This window comes from Phocoena sinus, chromosome 4 (assembly GCF_008692025.1).
Source record: "Phocoena sinus isolate mPhoSin1 chromosome 4, mPhoSin1.pri, whole genome shotgun sequence".
Taxonomy (NCBI): Eukaryota; Metazoa; Chordata; class Mammalia; order Artiodactyla; family Phocoenidae; genus Phocoena; species Phocoena sinus.
Window position 1 is genome coordinate 12,199,192 of NC_045766.1, and position 9,174 is coordinate 12,208,365.

Here is a 9,174-nt window from a genome sequence, read left to right on the forward strand (position 1 = left end):
CTTTTGCATTTCTTATCTAGAGAAGTTCCTTTAGCATTTGTTGTAAAGCTGGTTTGGTGGTGCTGAACTCTCTCAGCTTTTGCTTGTCTGTAAAGATTTTAATTTCTCCATCAAATCTGAATGAGATCCTTGCTGGGTAGAGTAGTCTTGGTTGCAGGTTTTTCTCCTTCATTACTTTCAGTATGTCCTGCCACTCCCTTCTGGCTTGTAGGGTTTCTGCTGAGAGATCAGCTGTTAACCTTATGGGGATTCCCTTGTGTGTTATTTGTTGTTTTTCCCTTGCTGCTTTTAATATGCTTTCTTTGTATTTAATTTTTGACAGTTTGATTAATATGTGTCTTGGCGTGTTTCTCCTTGTATTTATCCTGTATGGGACTCTCTGTGCTTCCTGGACTTGATTAACTATTTCCTTTCCCATATTAGGGAAGTTTTCAACTATAATCTCTTCAAATATTTTCTCAGTCCCTTTCTTTCTTTCTTCTTCTTCTGGAACCCCTATAATTCGAATGTTGGTGCGTTTCATGTTGTCCCAGAGCTCTCTGAGACTGTCCTCAGTTCTTTTCATTCTTTTTTCTTTATTCTGCTCTGCAGTAGTTATTTCCACTACTTTATCTTCCAGGTCACTTATCCGTTCTTCTGCCTCAGTTATTCTGCTATTGATCCTATCTAGAGTACTTTTAATTTCATTTATTGCGTTGTTCATCGTTGCTTGTTTCATCTTTAGTTCTTGTAGGTCCTTGTTAACTGTTTCTTGCATTTTGTCCATTCTACTTCCAAGATTTCGGATCATCCTTACTATCATTATTCTGAATTCTTTTTCAGGTAGATTGCCTATTTCCTCTTCATTTGTTAGGTCTGGTGGGTTTTTATCTTGCTCCTTCATCTGCTGTGTGTTTTTCTGTCTTCTCATTTTGCTTATCTTACTGTGTTTGGGGTCTCCTTTTTCAGGCTGCACGTTCGTAGTTCCCGTTGTTTTTGATGTCTGTCTCCAGTGGCTAAGGTTGTTTCAGCGGGTTGTGTAGGCTTCCTGGTGGAGGGGACTAGTGCCTGTGTTGTGCTGGATGAGGCTGGATCTTGTCTCTCTAGTGGGCAGGTTCACGTCTGGTGATGTGTTTTGGGGTGTCTGTGGCCTTGTTATGATTTTAGGCAGCCTCTCTGCTAATGGGTGGGGTTGTGTTCCTGTTTTGCTAGTTGTTTGGCATAGGTTGTCCAGCACTGTGGCTTGCTGGTCATTGAGTGAAGCTGGGTGCTGGTGTTAAGATGGAGGTCTCTGGGAGATTTCCACCGTTTAATATTATGTGGAGCTGGGAGGTCTCTTGTTGATCAGTGTCCTGAAGTTGGCTCTCCTACCTCAGAGGCAGAGCCCTGCCTCCTGGGCTGGAGCACCAAGAGCCTTTCATCCACACGGCTCAGAATAAAAGGGAGGAAAAGTAGAGAGAATTATTAGAAGTATGAGTAAAGAAAGAAGGAAAGGAGGAAAGGAAGGAAGGAAGAAAGAAGCAAAGAAGGAAAGAAAGGAGGGAGGGAGGGAGGAAGGAAGGAAGGAAGGAGGGAAAGGAGAAAATGTAGAGAGAATTAGTAGAAGTATGAGGAAAGAAAGAGGGAAAGGAGGAAAGGAAGGAAGGAAGAAAGAAGCAAAGAAGGAAAGAAAGGAGGGAGGGAGGGAGGGAGGGAGGAAGGAAGGAAAGAAGGAGGGAAAGAAGGAGAAAATGTAGAGAGAATTAGTAGAAGTTTGAGGAAAGAGAGAAGGAAAGGAGGAAAGGAAGGAAGGAAGAAAGAAGCAAAGAAGGAAAGAAAGGAGGGAGGGAGGAAGGAAGGAAGGTAGGAGGGAAAGAAGGAGAAAATGTAGAGAGAATTAGTAGAAGTATGAGGAAAGAAAGAAGGAAAGGAGGAAAGGAAGGAAGGAAGAAAGAAGCAAAGAAGGAAAAAAGGGAGGGAGGGGAGAAGGAAGGAAGGAAGGAGGGAAAGAAGGAGAAAATGTAGAGAGAATTAGTAGAAGTTTGAGGAAAGAAAGAAGGAAAGGAGGAAAGGAGGAAAGGAAGGAAGGAAGAAAGAAGCAAAGAAGGAAAGAAAGGAGGGAGGGAGGAAGGGAGGAAGGAAGGAGGGAAAGAAGGAAAAAAGACAGAAAGAAAGAAGATACAGTAAAAATAAAATAAAGTATAATATAGTTATTGTACTAAAAAATATTTAGAAAGAAAGAAAAAAAAAAAAAAAAGAACAGATAGAACCCTAGGACAAATGTTGGAAACAAAGCTATACAGAGAAAATCTTACACAGAAGCATACACATACGTGTTCACAAAGAGAGGCAAAGGGGGAAAAATCATAAATCCTTCTCCCAGAGACCACCTCCTCAACCTGGGATGATTCGCTGTCTAAAGGAGGGAAGGAAGGAAGGAAGAAAAGAAAGAACGAAGGTAAAGTACAATAAAGTTATTACAATTAAAATTAATTATTAAGAAAAAAAAATTTTTTTTTAAAAAAAACCATGGACGGATAGAGCCCTAGGACAAATGTTGGAAGCAAAGCTATACAGAGAAAATCTTACACAGAAGCATACACATACACGTTCACAAAGAGAGGCAAAGGGGGAAAAATCATAAATCCTGCTCCCAGAGACCACCTCCTCAATTTGGGGTGATTTGTTGTCTAAAGGAGGGAAGGAAGGAAGGAAAGAAAGAAAGAAAGAACGAAGGTAAAGTACAATAACGTTATAACAATTAAAATTAATTATTAAGAAAAAAAAATTTTTTTTTTAAAAAAAACCATGGACGGATAGAGCCCTAGGACAACTGTTGGGAGCAAAGCTATACAGAGAAAATCTTACACAGAAGCATACACATACACATTCACAAAGAGGGGCAAAGGGGGAAAAATCATAAATCCTGCTCCCAGAGACCACCCCCTCAACCTGGGGTGATTCGCTGTCTAAAGGAGGGAAGGAGGGAAGGAAAGAAAGAAAGAAAGAACGAAGGTAAAGTTCAATAAAGTTATTACAATTAAAATTAATTATTAAAAAAAAAATTAAAAAAAAAAAAAAAAAAAAACCATGGACGGATAGAGCCCTAGGACAAATGGTGGAAGCAAGAGTATACAGACAAGATCTCACACAGAAGCATACACGCACACATTCACAAAAAGAGGAAAAGGGAAAAAAATCACAGATCTCGCTCCTAAATTCCCCCTCTTCAATTTGGGATCACTCCCTGTCTATTCAGGTATTCCACAATGCAGGGCACATCAAGTTGATCGTGGAGCTTCAATCCGCCGCCTCCGCGGCTGCCGGGAGATACCTCCCCCTCTCCTCCCTGCTCTCACAGCTCACAGGAGCTCAGCTTTGTACCCGGCCCTGCCCCTGCGCGCAGATCGCTGGAGGGCGTCTGTTTTTTTGCTCAGACAGGACGGGGTTAAAGGAGCCGCTGATTCGGGAGCTCCGGCTCACTCAGGCCGGGGGTTGGGGGATGGGGGAAGGAGGGGCACTGCGTGCGGGGCGGGCCTGCGGCGGCAGAGGCGGCGTGACGCTGCGGCAGAGGCCGGCGTGACGCTGCACCAGCCTGAGACCCGCCGTGCGTACTCCTGGGGAAGTTGTCCCTGGATCCCGGGAACCTGGCAGTGGCGGCCTGCACAGGCTCCGCGGAAGAGGGGCGCGGAGAGTGACCTGTGCTCGCACACAGCCCCCCTGGTGGCGGCAGCAGCAGCCCCAGCGTCTCCCGCCCGTCTCTGGGGTCCGCGGTTTCAGCCGCGGCTCGCGCCCGTCTCTGGAGTTCCTTTAAGCAGCGCTCTTAAACCCCTCTCCTCGCGCACCAGGAAACAAAGAGGGAAGAAAAAGTCTCTTGCCTCTTCGGCCGGTGCCGGCTTTTCCCCGAACTCCCTCCCGGCTAGTCGTGGCGCACCAACCCCTTCAGGCTATGCTCAAGCCGCCAACCCCAGTCCTCTCCCTGCGCTCCGTCCAAAACCGAAACCCGAGCCTCAGGTCGCAGCCCCGCCCGCCCCGGCGGGTGAGCAGACAAGCCTCTCGGGTTGGTGAGTGCCGGTCGGCACCAATCGTCTGTGCAGGAATCTCCCCGCTTTGCCCTCCACACCCGTCGCTGTGCACCACTCCGCGGTCCCGAAGCTCCCCCCTCCGCCTCCCGCAGTCTCCGCCCGCGGAGGGGCTTCCTAGTGTGTGGAAACTTTTCCTCCTTCACAGCTCCCTCCCACTGGTGCAGGTGCCGTCCTTATTCTTTTGTCTCTGTTTTTTCTTTTTTCTTTTGCCCTACCCAGGTACGTGGGGAGTTTCTTGCCTTTTGGGAGCTCTGAGGTCTTCTGCCAGCGTGTAGATATATTTCTGGTATATCCGTGAGGAGGAAGGCGATCTCCACGTCTTACTCTTCCGCCATCTTCCCGCCGACCTCTAAAATTTTTTTAAGTAATTAAAAATAAAGGAAAAGGCGGGGGGGGACCTTGAAGATGGCGGAAGAGTAAGACGCGGAGATCGCCTTCCTCCCCATGGATACACCAGAAGTACATCCACACGTGGAACAACTTCTACAGAACTCCTACTGAAGGCTGGCAGAAGACCTCAGACCTCCCAAAAGGCAAGAAACTCCCCACGTACCTGGGTAGGGCAAAAGAAAAAAAAAAAAACAGAGACAAAAGAATAAGGACGGCACCTGCACCAGTGGGAGGGAGCTATGAAGGAGGAAAAGTTTCCACACACTAGGAAGCCCCTCCGCGGGCGAAGACTGCGGGAGGCGGAGGGGGCAGTTTCGGGACCGCGGAGTAGTGCACAGCGACGGGTGCGGAGGGCAAAGCGGGGAGATTCCTGCACAGACGGTCGGTGCCGACCAGCACTCACCAACCCGAGAGGCTTGTCTGCTCACCCGCCGGGGCGGGCGGGGCTGCGAGCTGAGGCTCGGGTTTTGGTTTTGGACGGAGCTCAGGGAGAGGACTGGGGTTGGCGGCTTGAACATAGCCTGAAGGGGTTAGTGCACCACGACTAGCCGGGAGGGAGTTCGGGGAAAAGCCTGCACCTGCCGAAGAGGCAAGAGACTTTTTCTTCCCTCTTTGTTTCCTGGTGCGCGAGGAGAGGGGTTTAAGAGCGCTGCTTAAAGGATCTCCAGAGACAGGCGCGAGCCGCGGATAAAAGCGCGAACCCCAGAGACGGGCGCGAGCCGCGGCTAAAACTGCGGACCCCAGAGACGGGCGGGAGACGCTAAGGCTGCGGCTGCCACCACCAAGGGGCCTGTGTGCGAGCACAGGTCACTCTCCACACCCCTCTTCCGCGGAGCCTGTGCAGCCCGCCACTGCCAGGTTCCCGGGATCCAGGGACAACTTCCCCGGGACAACGAACGGCGGGCCTCAGGCTGGTGCAACGTCACGCCGGCCTCTGCCGCAACGTCACACCACCTCTGCCGCCGCAGGCCCGCCCCGCACGCAGTGCCCCTCCTTCCCCCATCCCCCAACCCCCGGCCTGAGTGAGCCGGAGCCGGCGAATCAGCGGCTGCATTAACCCCGTCCTGTCTGAGCAAAAAACAGACGCCCTCCAGCGACTTACGCGCAGAGGCAGGGCCAAATCCAAAGCTGGGCTCCTGTGAGCTGTGAGAACAAAGAAGAGAAAGGGAAATCTCTCCCAGCAGCCTCAGAAGCAGCGGATTAAAGCTCCACAATCAACTTGATATACCCTGCATCTGTGGAATACCTGAATAGACAAGGAATGATCCCAAATTGAAGAGGTGGAATTTAGGAGCGAGATCTATGATTTTTTTCCCTTTTCCTCTTTTTGTGAATGTGTACGTGTATGCTTCTGTGTGAGATCTTGTCTGTATACTCTTGCTTCCACCATTTGTCCTAGGGCTCTATCCGTCCATGGTTTTTTTTTTTTAAATTCTTTTTCTTAATAATTAAGTTTAATTGTAATAACTTTATTGAACTTTACCTTCGTTCTTTCTTTCTTTCCTTCCTTCCTTCCCTCCTTTAGACAACGAATCACCCCAAATTGAGGAGGTGGTCTCTGAGAGCAAGATTTATGATTTTTCCCCCTTTACCTCTTTTTGTGAAGGTGTATGTGTATGCTTCTGTGTAAGATTTTCTCTGTATAGCTTTGCTTCCAACATTTGTCCTAAGGTTCTATCCGTCCCTTTTTTTTTTCTAAATATTTTTTAATTCAATAACTATATTATACTTTATTTTTACTGTATCTTCTTTCTTTCTGTCTTTTTTCCTTCTTTCCCTCCTTCCTTCCTTCCTCCCTCCCTCCCTCCCTCCCTCCTTTCTTTCCTTCCTTGCTTCTTTCTTCCTTCCTTCCTTTCCTCCTTTCCTTCTTTCTTTACTCATACTTCTACTAATTCTCTCTACTTTTTCTCCCTTTTATTCTGAGCTGTGTGGATGAAAAGCTCTTGGTGCTCCAGCCAGGAGTCAGGGCTATGCCTCTGAGGTAGGAGAGCCAACTTCAGGACACTGGTCAACAAGAGACCTCCCAGCTCCACATAATATTAAACGGTGGAAATCTCCCAGAGACCTCCATCTTAACACCAGCACCCAGCTTCACTCAACGACCAGCAAGCCACAGTGCTGGACAACCTATGCCAAACAACTAGCAAAACAGGAACACAACCCCACCCATTAGCAGAGAGGCTGCCTAAAATCATAATAAGGCCACAGACACCCCAAAACACACCACCAGACGTGAACCTGCCCACTAGAGAGACAAGATCCAGCCTCATCCAGCACAACACAGGCACTAGTCCCCTCCACCAGGAAGCCTACACAACCCACTGAAACAACCTTAGCCACTGGAGACAGACATCAAAAACAACGGGAACTACGAAAGTGCAGCCTGCAAAAAGGAGACCCCAAACACAGTAAGATAAGCAAAATGAGAAGACAGAAAAACACACAGCAGATGAAGGAGCAAGATAAAAACCCACCAGACCTAACAAATGAAGAGGAAATAGGCAATCTACCTGAAAAAGAATTCAGAATAATGATAGTAAGGATGATCCAAAATCTTGGAAGTAGAATGGACAAAATGCAAGAAACAGTTAACAAGGACCTAAAAGAACTAAAGATGAAACAAGCAACGATGAACAACGCAATAAATGAAATTAAAAGCACTCTAGATAGGATCAATAGCAGAATAACTGAGGCAGAAGAACGGATAAGTGACCTGGAAGATAAAGTAGTGGAAATAACTACTGCAGAGCAGAATAAAGAAAAAAGAATGAAAAGAACTGAGGACAGTCTCAGAGAGCTCTGGGACAACATGAAACGCACCAACATTTGAATTATAGGGGTTCCAGAAGAAGAAGAAAGAAAGAAAGGGACTGAGAAAATATTTGAAGAGATTATAGTTGAAAACTTCCCTAATATGGGAAAGGAAATAGTTAATCAAGTCCAGGAAGCACAGAGAGTCCCATACAGGATAAATACAAGGAGAAACACGCCAAGACACATATTAATCAAACTGTCAAAAATTAAATACAAAGAAAGCATATTAAAAGCAGCAAGGGAAAAACAACAAATAACACACAAGGGAATCCCCATAAGGTTAACAGCTGATCTCTCAGCAGAAACCCTACAAGCCAGAAGGGAGTGGCAGGACATATTGAAAGTGATGAAGGAGAAAAGCCTGCAACCAAGACTACTCTACCCAGCAAGGATCTCATTCACATTTGATGGAGAAATTAAAACCTTTACAGACAAGCAAAAACTGAGAGAGTTCAGCACCACCAAACCAGCTTTACAACAAATGCTAAAGGAACTTCTCTAGACAAGAAACACAAGAGAAGGAAATGACCTATAGTAGCGAACCCAAAACAATATAGAAAATGGGAATAGGAACATACATATCGATAATTACCTTAAATGTAAATGGACTAAATGCTCCCACCAAAAGACACAGATTGGCTGAATGGATACAAAAACAAGACCCTTATATATGCTGTCTACAAGAGACCCACTTCAGACCTAGAGACACATACAGACTGAAAGTAAGGGGATGGAACAAGATATTCCATGCAAATGGAAACCAAAAGAAAGCTGGAGTAGCAATTCTCATATCAGACAAAATAGACTTTAAAATAAGGACTATTAAAAGGGACAAAGAAGGACACTACATAATGATCAAGGGATTGATCCAAGAAGAAGATATAACAATTGTAAATATTTATGCACCCAACATAGGAGCACCTCAATACATAAGGCAAATACTAACAACCATAAAAGGGGAGATTGACAGTAACACATTCATAGTAGGGGACTTTAACACCCCACTTTCACCCATGGACAGATCATCCAAAATGAAAATAAATAAGGAAACACAAGCTTTAAATGATACATTAAACAAGATGGACTCAATTGGTATTTATAGGACACTCCATCCAAAAACAACAGAATACACATTTTTCTCAAGTGCTCATGGAACATTCTCCAGGATAGATCATATCTTGGGTCACAAATCAAGCCTTGGTAAATTTAAGAAAACTGAAATTGTATCAAGTATCTTTTCTGACCACAACGCCATGAGACCAGATATCAATTACAGGAAAAGATCTTTAAAAAATACTAACACATGGAGGCTAAACAATACACTACTTAATAATGAAGTGATCACTGAAGAAATCAAAGAGGAAATAAAAAAATACCTAGAAACAAATGACAATGGAGACACAACGACCCAAAACCTATGGGATGCAGCAAAAGCAGTTCTAAGGGGGAAGTTTATAGCAATACAAGCCCACCTTAAGAAGCAGGAAACATCTCGAATAAACAACCTAACCTTGCACCTGAAGCAATTAGAGAAAGAAGAACAAAAAAAACCCAAAGCTAGCAGAAGGAAAGAAATCATAAAAATCAGATCAGAAATAAATGAAAAAGAAATAAAGGAAACGATAGCAAAGATCAATAAAACTAAAAGCTGGTTCTTTGAGAAGATAAAATAGATAAACCACTAGCCAGACTCATCAAGAAAAAAAGGGAGAAGACTCAAATCAATAGAATTAGAAATGAAAAAGGAGAACTAACAACTGACACTGCAGAAATAAAAAAAATCATGAGAGATTACTACAAGCAACTCTATGCCAATAAAATGGACAATCTGGAAGAAATGGACAAATTCTTAGAAATGCACAACCTGCCAAGACTGAATCAGGAAGAAATAGAAAATATGAACAGACCAATCACAAGCACTGAAATT